Source organism: Chrysochloris asiatica, unplaced genomic scaffold (assembly GCF_000296735.1).
Source record: "Chrysochloris asiatica unplaced genomic scaffold, ChrAsi1.0 scaffold00026, whole genome shotgun sequence".
Taxonomy (NCBI): domain Eukaryota; kingdom Metazoa; phylum Chordata; class Mammalia; order Afrosoricida; family Chrysochloridae; genus Chrysochloris; species Chrysochloris asiatica.
This window is the reverse complement of record NW_006408544.1, coordinates 7,417,771-7,429,985: the sequence shown is the minus strand read 5'-3', so window position 1 is coordinate 7,429,985 and position 12,215 is coordinate 7,417,771. Positions and strand designations below refer to the sequence as shown.

Below are 12,215 nucleotides of genomic sequence, written 5' to 3'. Positions count from 1 at the left end.
ACCAGATTTACAAAAATATGAGTGTTTTTTACTTTTTTCTTTGTATTTTTATAATTAGAAAAATAAATGCAGCTCTTTTTGTTTATTTAAAAAAAAAAAAAAAAAAACATCTAGCTTTCAGCCCCGCTGAGCTATTTATTGTTTGGCCTTAGAAACTTTTCTTAACTTCTCCAAACTTCAGTTTCTTTACCAGTAAAATAACAATAGTAGGAGTAGGTAGGCACAGAGTCCATTGTGAGGATTAAGAGTTGAGACTCTAAGTTGCTTGGAACAGTGCTCAATAAATGGCAGCAACCTAAGGAACACTTAGTCTAGGTTTGGGAGTATTTGTAGGGACTGGGGATCAAAAAGTCTTTAAGAATAGAAATCTAAGCTAAATCTTTAAATATGAGTAGGAACTATTGTTGTTGTTAAGTGCCACTGAGCTGGTTCAGACCTACAGTGACCCTGTATAGGGTTTCTGAGGAGCTGCTGTTGAGTTTGAACTGCTGACCTTGCAATTCAAACTGACTTTGCAGTCCAGTGCATTATCCTACAATACCACACCAGGACTCCATGAGTAGGAGCTAGACAGTGGATAAAGAGGGGAGGAAGGACAGAGGAAATTTGTTGTTGTTGTTGTTAAGTAACATGAGCAAAAATAGGCAGATGATAAACAGAGCAGTGAATTTAGGGAAACTATAAAGTGTGAGGCAAGGAATAGAGAGAGATGAAGTTGGAAAGGTGAACAGGGGCCAGAATAGGGCAAGGCTTCAAGTAACTAAACTTGGTTTTTATTCTAAAAGCTGTTGAGGAATTTTTCAGTTGAGACAAGAGAAGGGAAATAAGCTTCCCAGGGAGGTGAGGGTGGTCTCCTGGAGGCAGGGGGACCTGTGAGGACAAGGCCTTGGCTGTGGCTTGAACCACAGTGGCTCTAGGATGGAAAGAAATGGCTGCATTTTAGAAGTAGAAGTATCAGGACTTGGTGATGGGTAAATGGAAGACATAAGTGAGACAGAGGTGTGGGATGGTACCTTGATTTCTACCTTGGGCCCCTGGGTGGTGAGACAGGCAACAGGAAGACTAACACAGTTGGAGGGAAGCTGACTTCAGTATTGGACATGCCTGTGACCACACCCCTAGACAGACCATCAATAATTGGGGTCCTGCAGCCCCACCTGGCAATTACTCTGTCCTGAAGATGGTAGGGGTATCATTAGCTACTCTTGGCTGTCTGTTCTCTGGCTGCGGCTGGCTGGAGGCCTTGCAGGGAAGGGGGAAGATTGGCAGGGATGGGGAGGGATGGGAGTGTGGAGGGTGCAAGGAAGGCTGGCAAGGAGAGGGTTGGGGGCAGTTGCCACCACCAGACTGGACATGGTGAGCCTCCTTTTGTAGCTCTGGGTTCTTTGGTTGTGATCACGTTAAGTGAACTCAAGAATTAGGCTATCTGACTGCTCCAAAACAGAGCTCTGGGAAGAGTGCATTCCTCTTTGTTACTGAGATGACTGTCTCCATTTTCAGCTGAGGAAACTAAGGCATGGGAATTGAGGGGTGGAGCAGGAGGTGACCACAAGTCTTTATGATATTGTCCCACAATACCAGCTGCTTCATCATGAGTGATTATGTTTGTTCTCAGACAGGTAGGGAAAGTGTGGATCCTTGGAGGAGCAATTTTCTCTGTAGGGGTAGCAGGGATCAAAAAGGAGGCAGAAAATATTTCCTGGAGTTATTGCCATTTGTATTATGGGCACAACAATCTTGGGGTTTATTTTTGTCTCCTGAGCCAGCAATCCTTGACAATTAGTCGTTGCCTGCAAGGAGGGAGACCTTGTTGTCTGAGGGACCTCTAAGCTGAATGTGTTCATAGTTGTCCTGCAGACAGCTCCCACAAGCCTGAATGGGGACACTTTTACCTCAGTCTCTGGCATCAGTCATCTCTTTTACGCTGGCACTTCCTTGGCAGCTGGGAGCCCAGTGTCTATTCATTTTTATATCAGGGTTCAGCAAAAGTTTATGTTCTATTTCCAGGTTTTGGTTTAGTCTTTTTTAAAATTATAATGTGATGAAATGAAGGATTCTTAAATTGCATTAGCAATTATAAGAAAAGTCCATATTTCTGTAGATGACTAGGGAAAAGTTGTAAGACACAAAAAAATGTTGCTTATCTTTATTTGTCCTCACTGGCTTTAGTGGTTGGTACATAAATTTGAATAATAATGGTATTAACTGGGCTTCCCTGTAGGTGCATGGATATTATCCTATCACAGACAGGATATGTTCTTTTTGACAATAAATGCAACACCATTCCTCATCAATTTATCATTCCCAGCATAGTAAACTGCAGGGTTGTCAGATTCAAAATGGCCAATACCAGTCCATTTCAGCTCACTAATGCCTAAGATATTGATGTTTATGTGTTCCATTTCATTTTTGACAATTTCCAATTTTCCCAGATTCATACTTCGTACATTCCATGTTCCTATTTTCAATGGATGTTTACAGCTGTTTCTCTTCATTTTGAGTTCTTCCCCATCAGCAAATGAAGGTCCCGCAGGCTTTACTCCCACAGCCTTTACTCCCACAGGCTTTACTCCATTTACGTCATCACGGTCAACTCTACTTTGAGGAGGCAGCTCTTCCCCAGTTGCATTTTGACTGCCTTCCAACCCGAGAGGCTCATTTTCCAGGACTATATCTAACAGTGTTTCTCTGCTATTCATAAGGTTTTCAGTGACTAAATGTTCGGAAGTAGTTCATTACTCCTTCCTAGTCTGTCTTCATCTGGAAGCTCGTCTGAAACTTGTCCACCATGGATGACCCTACTGGTATTGACACCAGTGACATAGCTTCCAGATTCACAGCAACTCACAAGACACCACAGTACGACAAACTGACCAACCACTAAAGCCAGTGAGGATGAAACAGAAAAATTCTACCAACTTCTTCAATCTGAATTTGATCAAACATGCAATCAAGATATATTGATCATTACTGGTGATTGGAATGCAAAGGTTGGGAGCAAAGAGGAAGCATCAGTAGTTGGAAAATATGGCCTTGGTGATGCTGGAAAAATGATTTTGCAGAATTCTATAATGATAGAATTCTATAATGATAGAATTCTGCAAAATCAATGATTTGTTCATTTCAAATACCTTCTTTAGATAGCATAAGAGATGACTATTCACATGGACCTCACCAGATGGAATACATAGAAATCAAATTGACTACATCTCTGGAAAGAGACGATGGAAAAGCTCCATATCATCAGTCAAACAAGGCCAGGGGCAGACTGTGGAACAGACCATCAATTACTCATATGCAAATTCAAACTGAAGCTGAAGAAAGTGAAAACAAGTCGATGAGAGCCAAAATATGACCTTGAATATATTCCACCTGAATTTAGAGATCATCTGAAGAACAGATTTGATATATTAAACACTAAAGACTGAAGACCAGAAGAGTTGTGGGATGATATCAAGAACATTATACATGAAGAAAGCAAAAAGTCATTAAGAAGACAAGAAAGAAGGAAAAGGTCAAAATGGATGTCAGATGAGACACTGAAACTTGCTCTCCAGGGTAGAGATGCTAAAGCAAATAGAAGAAATGAGGAGGTACAAGAACTGAATAGAAAATTTCAAAGATCAGCTCCAGAAGATAAAGCCAAATATTACAACAAAATGGGCAAAGGTCTGGAATCAGAAAACCAAAAAGGAAGAACATGCTCAGCATTTCTCAAGTTGGGGGAACTGAAGAAAAAATTCAAGACTCGACTTTCATTATTGAAAGATTCTCTGGGAAAATTATTGAATGATGCAGAAAGCATTAAAGGAAGATGGAAGGAACACACAGAGTCACTGTACTAAAAAGAAATGGCTGATCAACTGTTTCAAGAGGTAGCATATGATCAAGAACCAATGATACTAAAGTCCAAGGTGCACTGAAGAACAAGGCACCAGGAATTGATGCAATAAAAACTGAAATATTTCAAGAAAGTGAGATGGCACAGGAGGCACTCACTCATCTCTGCCAAGAAATTTGGAAGACAACTATCTGGCCGACTGACTGGAAGAGATCCATATTTGTGCCTATTCCAAAGAGAGGTGACCCAATGGAATACAGAAATCATCGGACAATCTTTGTGATATCTCAGGTGAGTAAAGTTTTACTAAAGGTAATACAGAAATGGCTGCAAACATACATTGACAGAGAACTTCCAAAGGTTCAAGCTGGATTCAGAAGAGGCCGTGGAACAAGGGATATCATTGCTGATGTCCGATGGATTTTGGCTGAAAGCAGACAATACCGGAAAGATGTTTACCTGTGCTTTATTGACTACGCAAAGGCTTTCGATTGTGTGGCTCATGACAAGCTATGGACAACATTGTGAAGTATGAGTATTCAGGAACACTTAATTGTGCTCATGAGGAATCTGTACATTCCTTTGTTCGAACAGAGCATGGGAACATTGTCTGGTTTAAAATTAAGAACGGTGTGCGACACGGTTGTATCCTTTCACCATACTTATTCAACCTGAATGCTAAGCAAATAATCCGAGAAGCTGGGTTATATGAAGAAAAATGTGGCATCAGGATTGGAGGAAGACTCATTAACAACCTGTGATATACAGACGATACAACTTTGCTTGCTGAAAATGAAGAGGACTTAAAATATTTACTGATGAAGATCAAAGAGCATAGCTTTCTATATGGATTGCATCTCAATGTAAAGAAAACAAAAACCCTTACCACTGGACCTATAAACAACATTCTTACCAATGGAGGAAAGACTGAAGTTGTTAAGGACTTCATTCTTCTTGAATCAACCATCAACACTCATGGAAGCAGCAGTCAAGAAATCAAAGGATGTATTGCATTAGGCAAATCTACTACACTAGACTTTTTAAAGTGCTGAAGAACAAAGATGTCAGCTTGAGGACTAAAGTGTGCCTAACCCAAGCCATGGTATTTTCAATAACCTCATATGCATGTGAAAGTAGGACAAAAATAAGGAAGACCGTAGAAGAATTGATGCTTTTGAGTTATGGTGTTGGAGGAGAATATTGAAAGTGTCATGGGCTGCCCATAGAACCAACAGATCTGTGTTGGAAGAAGTGCTGCCAGAGTGCTCCTTGGAGGCCAAGATGGCCAAAATTCATCTCTCATACTTCGGAAGTATTGTCAGGAGGGACCAATCACTGGAGAAGGATCTCATGTTTGTTAAGGTGGAGGGTCAGAGATAAAGAAGAAGACACTCAGCGAGATGGATTGGCCAAGTGGCAGCATCAATGGGCTCAAGCGTGGCGAAAATAGTGAGGTTGGCCCAGGATCGGGGAGTGTTTCATTCTGCTGTGCATAAGGTCACTATGAGTCAGCACCGACTCACTGGCACCTAACTACAACCACCACCACCACCTTTGTCACCCAAATGTTTTCTTTATTTGTCCAAATTGCTGAGGCAGACTGATGTGATAAGGTGGTAAGATGAGGTGGCAAAATTCTTGGGAGCTGAGAAGAGGGTATTTAAAAAAATAAAAAGATAGTATATGCTAATTATAGATTAAAACATAATCTATAATTAGCATATACTATCTTTTGCTAATTAAAAATATAAAATACCTATTAAGAGGTAAACACTGATATCATTTTTATATATTTATTTCTTTTTTTTTCTTTTTCCCCACATGTAAGGCTTTATTGGCGGTCGGAAGGAAAGATATTTATTTATTTTCAGATCCAAGCTTTATTAACAGAAAGCCAGCAGTCTGGAGGACAGGGAGAGTAATTTCTCAAGATGAACAGGCACATTTTATAGGGTAAATTACATTTGGATGTACACTTAATCTATTTTAACATCAAGAAAGTAGTTTTGGAAAAAAACAACAACAATAAGGCAATAAACTTCCTCAAACATTCTACCTTTAGGGAAAACTAAATAATATATCCACAAACTTCCTCAAACATTCTGCCTTTAGGGTCTGAGCTGCTTAATTCCTAAGATAACTATCTGGGTGGGTTTAAGTATATCCTTGTCCTATTCTCCTTCTAGGACCTAAGGTCATCTCAGCTAATTTTTAAACTTCCTCATATGCAGGGTCCTCATGACTAAGACTCCATTTAGTTTAGGTGGGTAGATCCATACTATCATTCCCCACTCTTATTTTTATATTTCATTTCTATTGAAATCTGCTTCCAGTAAAAATAGTTACTTTGATCCCAGGCATTATTTCTTGGCTTAAAAAAACTAAGATTAGGTCATGAAAAACAACAAGTTTTACGTAGGGCAATATAGTAAGGTGCACATTGAATAAAGTAACATAACAACAATTCCATGACATACAAACTTCGGCCCTCACTATTAACATGGGTTGTTGTTGTTAAGTGCCATCGAGTCAGTTCTGACCCCTAGCAATCCTGCAATCAAGGTGTAGCTGGTGAGCTTGAACTGCCAACCTTGCGGTTCAAATGACTTTGCAGTCCTGCACATTAACCTACAGCAGCACACCAGGACTTCATTAACATGGGTTGTTGTTGTTGTTAAGTACCATGGAATAGTGACCAGGCACAGGGTTTTCTAGGCTGTAAATCTTTACGGGAGCAGAATGCCTCATCTTTCTCCCGCAGAACCGCTGGTAGTTTTGAACTGCTGACTTTGAGGTTGGCAGCCCAACTCGTAACCACTACGCTACCAGAGCTCCTTAACATGGTTTGTTTGTTTGGTTGGTTGGTTAGTTATGTGCCGTGGAGTTGGTTCCGACACATAGCGATCCTGAACAGGGTTTCCGAGGCTGTAAATCTTTATGGGAGCAGAAAACCTCATCTTTCTCCCGCAGAACAGCTGGTAGTTTCGAACTGCTGACCTTGCGGTTTGCAGCCCCATTGGTAACCACTACGCTACCAGAGCTCCTTCTTAACATGAGTAGCCACTTTATATTAGGTAACTGAGACAACTAACTTTTATTATCTGCTCTAAAGAAGCCTTTAGGGCAGTGATTGTCTGGGAGGTGGCATTAAGGGTCTTTACCATTGTACAGTAGTCCTGGTGTGGTGCTATTGGTTAATGCACTGGACTGCAAAGTCAGTTTGAACTATCGGTTATTGCATTGGACTGCAAAGGCCAGTGGTTCAAGCTCACCAGCTGCTCCTCAGAAACCCTATACAGGGTCTCTATGGGTCAGAATCGACTAGACGGCACTTAACAACAACAATCGTACAAGAAAGTCTGTTGATTTTCACACTTTGGGTCAAGACCATAGCAAGCGTTACATAAAGAGGTAGGATCATATGCTCAGCTGGACTGAACAGATGTAGATTGACAAGGAAGTCAAGCAATGAGGTCTGTCAGTCAGGTCCTGTCTGTGGGGTAGAAAGGTGGTGAGTCTTCCAAATGTACAAGGGCCTATACTCCCCCCACCCCAGCCCAGTAGAGTTAGCAGGGATGTAGGTAAACACCTTAGTTCCACAGAGGAATAACTACTTTGCTGGAGCTGTGTTTTCAGTACTAATTTCAGTAAGATAGAGGTAAAGCATTGTTCAACACACAATCTCCCTTCAAACAGAAATCAGACATATTCATTACATGCTTGCCCAGGTATATCTAAACATTTTCATTCTGATGATGATTAGGGTTGAGATCTCAGTGTCCAACCCATAGCAGGAGAAAGTAGAATAGTGCAGCTTTAATCAAAGCTTAAGATCAAAGGAAGAATTCACAGCCCAATGTTGTCCATGAGTTTCCTTGACTCAAGTGTGGTGAGTCCAGGTCTTGAGACACATGAGGTTGAGATCAGTGGAGGTGGTCAGCGGGATCTTCCAGGCCTAGTTCACTTCTCTAACTGGGAGTTAGGTCCGTCTTTCCATTTTTTGAGCAGAACACGATCTCTAGGCTGGAAGGTGTACGGGTTACTGGGGAAGTCCACAAGGTCCCTTGGTGGTTACCAGAAATGTTGCCAAACTGAAATGTTGGTTTGCCGCCTCTCACTGTAGTCAACCACAGAGATGGGGAGAGATCCAATCTAAACTTTATTAACAAAAAGCCAGCAGTCAGGAGGATGGGGTGATTAATTTCTCAAGACAGTCCTTATAAATTTATTTTTAAAAATATCACGGCATACGTGGGATTTTTAACATGGTTTTTATACTGCATGTTGTTGTTGTTAAGTACTGTTGACTCATAGGGTTTCCAAGGAGTGGCAGGTGAGTTTGAACTGCTGATCTTGTGGTCGAGTGCTTATCCTACTGCATAGACAATTTCATCTGTCACTTTTTCATTCAACAAAAATGGTAAGAACCAGCAAAATTATATGAACTGTCTTATACTATTTAAAATTATTTTAAAATATTTTTAATGGATATATAATCTACTATATGGAGTTACCAGATATTCTTTTATCAAACTCTCATCTTTGAATGTATAGATTGGTTCTATATTTTTTGCTATTATTTTATTTTTATAGTTATGGAAACCATGGTATATAAATCTTTGTCCATGTTTTGGATTTTTTTTTTTTTCCTGGAGTTTTTCAGGAAGTAGTATTACTGGGTCAGAGGATAGATTTATTTTTAAGAATTTTATTATGTACTGCCAAAATACTTTCCAGAAAGAACGTGCCAATTTATACTTCAACACCCTGCTATAAATGTGCCCGTCTTATGGCACAGAATTGAGTATTAACATTTTTTAAATTCTTGCTAATTTGATAAGTGAAAAATGGAATCTCAGTTTTTGGTAATGAGTATAATTTCTTAGAGGTCAGAGCGGTTTGGTTCAATGATTTGGTCCAATCTGGTAAATTTCTCTACTGATCTGCTTTGTTCACTAAATTGATAAGGTTTGGCTTTGTCATGGGCATCTGGTGTTCTTGTTGTCAGGTGCTATTGAGTCAGTTCTGGCTCATGGTTTTGCAAGATGTTCAGAAAAGGCCAATATGTTATAGAACCATAGATTCTGAAGGTTGAGACGTTCTTCACCATCATCTTCACCCCTGCTTTATAAACAAATTCTCTCTATGTCTTTAAGTCAGTTATCAACATCTACTTGTGTAGGACATATGTAGTATCTTCAATTTACTTGATGTGGCTTTTCTATCCAATGTCTTCTTAATTTCTACTTCTTAAGTGATTGTGTGGGATCATGCAAAGAAGGTACATAGGACTTTAAGGCTGGGATTGGTTAGATTTGCCATCCAGGTAGGTTTAAAAGGAGCCATCTCAGAAGCAGGAACATATGACCCCAGGGCCATCAAAAAAGAAAAGCATGAGTGGAGCTTGAGGTCCCTATCTAGGAAAGTAGCGACAGCAGAAACAATGGCAGAGGAGGTGACATGGAGAGATAGAGCAGACATGGACTCTAGGCCCATGGACTGTGTAAAGCTGAGTGCCTACAGGTAGGAGACTGGCTTGCAGAATGTACTTAGGGCATTCACAGACTGTCTAGAAGAGCTTTCTTTGTACAAACAGGGCAGAGGCCAAGGGACCATGTGGCTGAGAGGCCAAAGAGTGAGATGTGCCTACAGTATGGCAAACAGTCCTGACTGGATAACTGAATTTTTCGCATCCTGAATTATATCCTGTTTACTTCCCTAATAAGCTCCATAATCATTAGTATTATTATTAGTTGTGTGGCCATTGCAATGGATTATAGAACCCAGATGTGAAACAGAGAGTGTTGTGGGCGGGTTGGTTGGTATTAGACTAGGGTAAAGAAGATTGTAAGGTGGAGGCGTGTCTGACCTTGGGCTAATTTTGAATTTGATTCTTTTTCCCCTTTATGAAACCAGAGGAAATCAGATATGATCCCCGATTGGCTTACGCAGCACGATTGTCACTACCTACATAGGAAATCTTTCCCATCTTTGGATAGTCATCTTTGAAAGGTTTTTTTGTTTTTTCTCCTTATAAACTAGAAGAACTAAACTACCCCCAAATCTGAAACAAAGAAAAAGGATGGAATTTATAGATGAACTTAATCTGATGGTCCAATGTATTTTGATCAAATCCTTGTCAATACAAAGGAGAGGTTAAGGAGCTGAGATTCAGGGCAGGAGATAGTTAAATGGTATGAATAAGACAATGGTTTTGTTTTATTGCTTTTGAGAATTTAGGGCCAGGAAGACAGGACTAGAGAGAGAGGAGGAAGAAGAGATAAAGTCAAATATCATGGCAGGGTGGCAGGAATGCTATTAAAAACAACAATGTCTAATAATAACATTGGGAGGTTTTCTGTGGCTATGTTAAGTCCTCTCTGTCCCATGACTCTTAAGTAAACTTCAGTAACAGTGATTTTTTTTGTGATGTGTGTCTATGGTAGTTATGCAAAGGGTTGGAGACTAGACTATGTGATAAGGTATAGGACTGGAAAGGAATATGTAGATGTGAGATAATTCATAAGCTAAAATCAAATAGTGGGAGCAGGGACTCAACCAGATCTGACCATGAAAATGTATTGCCTTGGGAATTTGTATTCATTTTGGGTACTCTTTTGAGAATAGGGGCTTGAGTCAATCTTTTCTGGTTCTTAAGAGGCAGAAAAGAGCCAAGCTAATAACTGGATTGCACTCATATGAAGACAAAATCAGTCTTCATAAAACCTCTGCCATGATCAAAGATAATGTGTCTGTGGGGGCCATTGAGAGACCAAGTCTATTCCCTTTGCCTCATATGACAATAACTTTGTTGTCTGCCTTTGAAGACAAAACTGTGTTTGAATCTGGGCTTTGCACCTGACCAGATGAGTAATAACAAAACTTAAAATCTAGTAGGAGGACACTGAGGATAAACATATATCTTAAATATATAAGGGTCCTGGTGTGGCACTGTAGGATAAGTGCAGGCCCACAAGGTTGTTTTGAACAAGGTCGGCAGTTCAAACTCACCAGGAACTCCTCAGAAACCCTATACTGGGCACTATAAGTCGGAACTGACTCAATGGCACTTAACCACAACAACAACATGATGGAGATAAGTGTTATGGAGGCAAACAGAAAAGGAGAGATAGAGTGCCATAAGGATTATGTGCCATTTTATATATGGTAGGTAGGAAGAAGCCTCATTGATAAGATGACACTTAAACAGAGACCTAAAAGAAGAGAGAAAGCAAACCCTGTAGATACCTTGGGGGAAGAATGTTTCAGGCAAAGAATTGAATGAGGGCACAGACTCTGAGGTAAGAATATACAAGATGCTTTTCCATGCTGTGATGGTTTGTTTGTGTGTTGTTGTGATGCTGGAAACTATGCCACTGATCTCTTAAATACCAACAGGGTCACCTATGGTGGACAGGTTTCAGTAGAGCTTCCAGACTAGGAAGAAGGCGAGGTGGACCATTTCTGAATGGTTAGCCACTAAAAACCTTATGAATAGCAGTGATATATATATATATATAATGCCAGAAGATGAGAATCTCAGGGTGGATGGCACTCAAGTTACTCCTGGGAAAGAACTGCTTCCTCAAAGTAGAACTGACCTTAATGACAAGAATGGAGCAAAGCTTTTGGGACTTTCATTTGCTGATGGGGCACAACTCAAAATGAGAAGAAGAAGCTGCAAACTTTCATTAATAATTAGAACATGTAATGTATGAAATATAAATCTTGGAAGTTGTCAAAATGAAATGGAACTCATAAGGATATATATCCTAGGCATTAGTGCACTGAAATGGACTGATATTGGCCGTTTTGAATTGGGTAAGCATAAGACTAATGGCTGGGAACAACAAATTAAAGGGGAATGTTGTCACATTCATTGTCAAAAAGAGCATTTCAGTATCTATCTTGAAATACAATGCTGTCTATGATAGGATAATATTCATATGCCTACAAGAAAGACCAGTTAATACCACTAATATTCAAATTTATGCACCAATCATGAAAGCCAAAGATGATGAAATTGAAAAATTCTACCAACTTCTTCATTCTGAAATTGATCAAACATGAAATCAAGATGCATTAATGGTGGTGGTGTGCTGTGGAGTAAGTTCTGACTCATAGTGAGTTTCCAAGACTGTAAATCTTTATGGGACCAGAAAGCCTCATCTTTCTCCTGTGGAACTACTTGAGTTTAGCAGTCCAACTTGTAACCACTATGCTAACAGAGCTCCTTAAGATGCATTAATAATTAATGGTAATTGGAATGTGAAAGTTGGAAACAAAGATCAGTAGTTGGAAAATATGGCCTTGGTGTTAGAAATTATGCTGGAGATCACATGATAGAATTTTGCAAGACCAATGATTTATTCAT

The 12,215-nt window shown here is 39.9% G+C and overlaps 1 protein-coding gene across 1 annotated transcript in view; it reads left to right on the top strand.

Annotated features, from left to right (window-relative positions):
* Nucleotides 1–12,215, top strand: part of PIK3R3 (phosphoinositide-3-kinase, regulatory subunit 3 (gamma)) — a 293,821-nt gene that overhangs the window by 15,930 nt on the left and 265,676 nt on the right. The gene's annotated exons all lie outside the window — the stretch shown is intronic.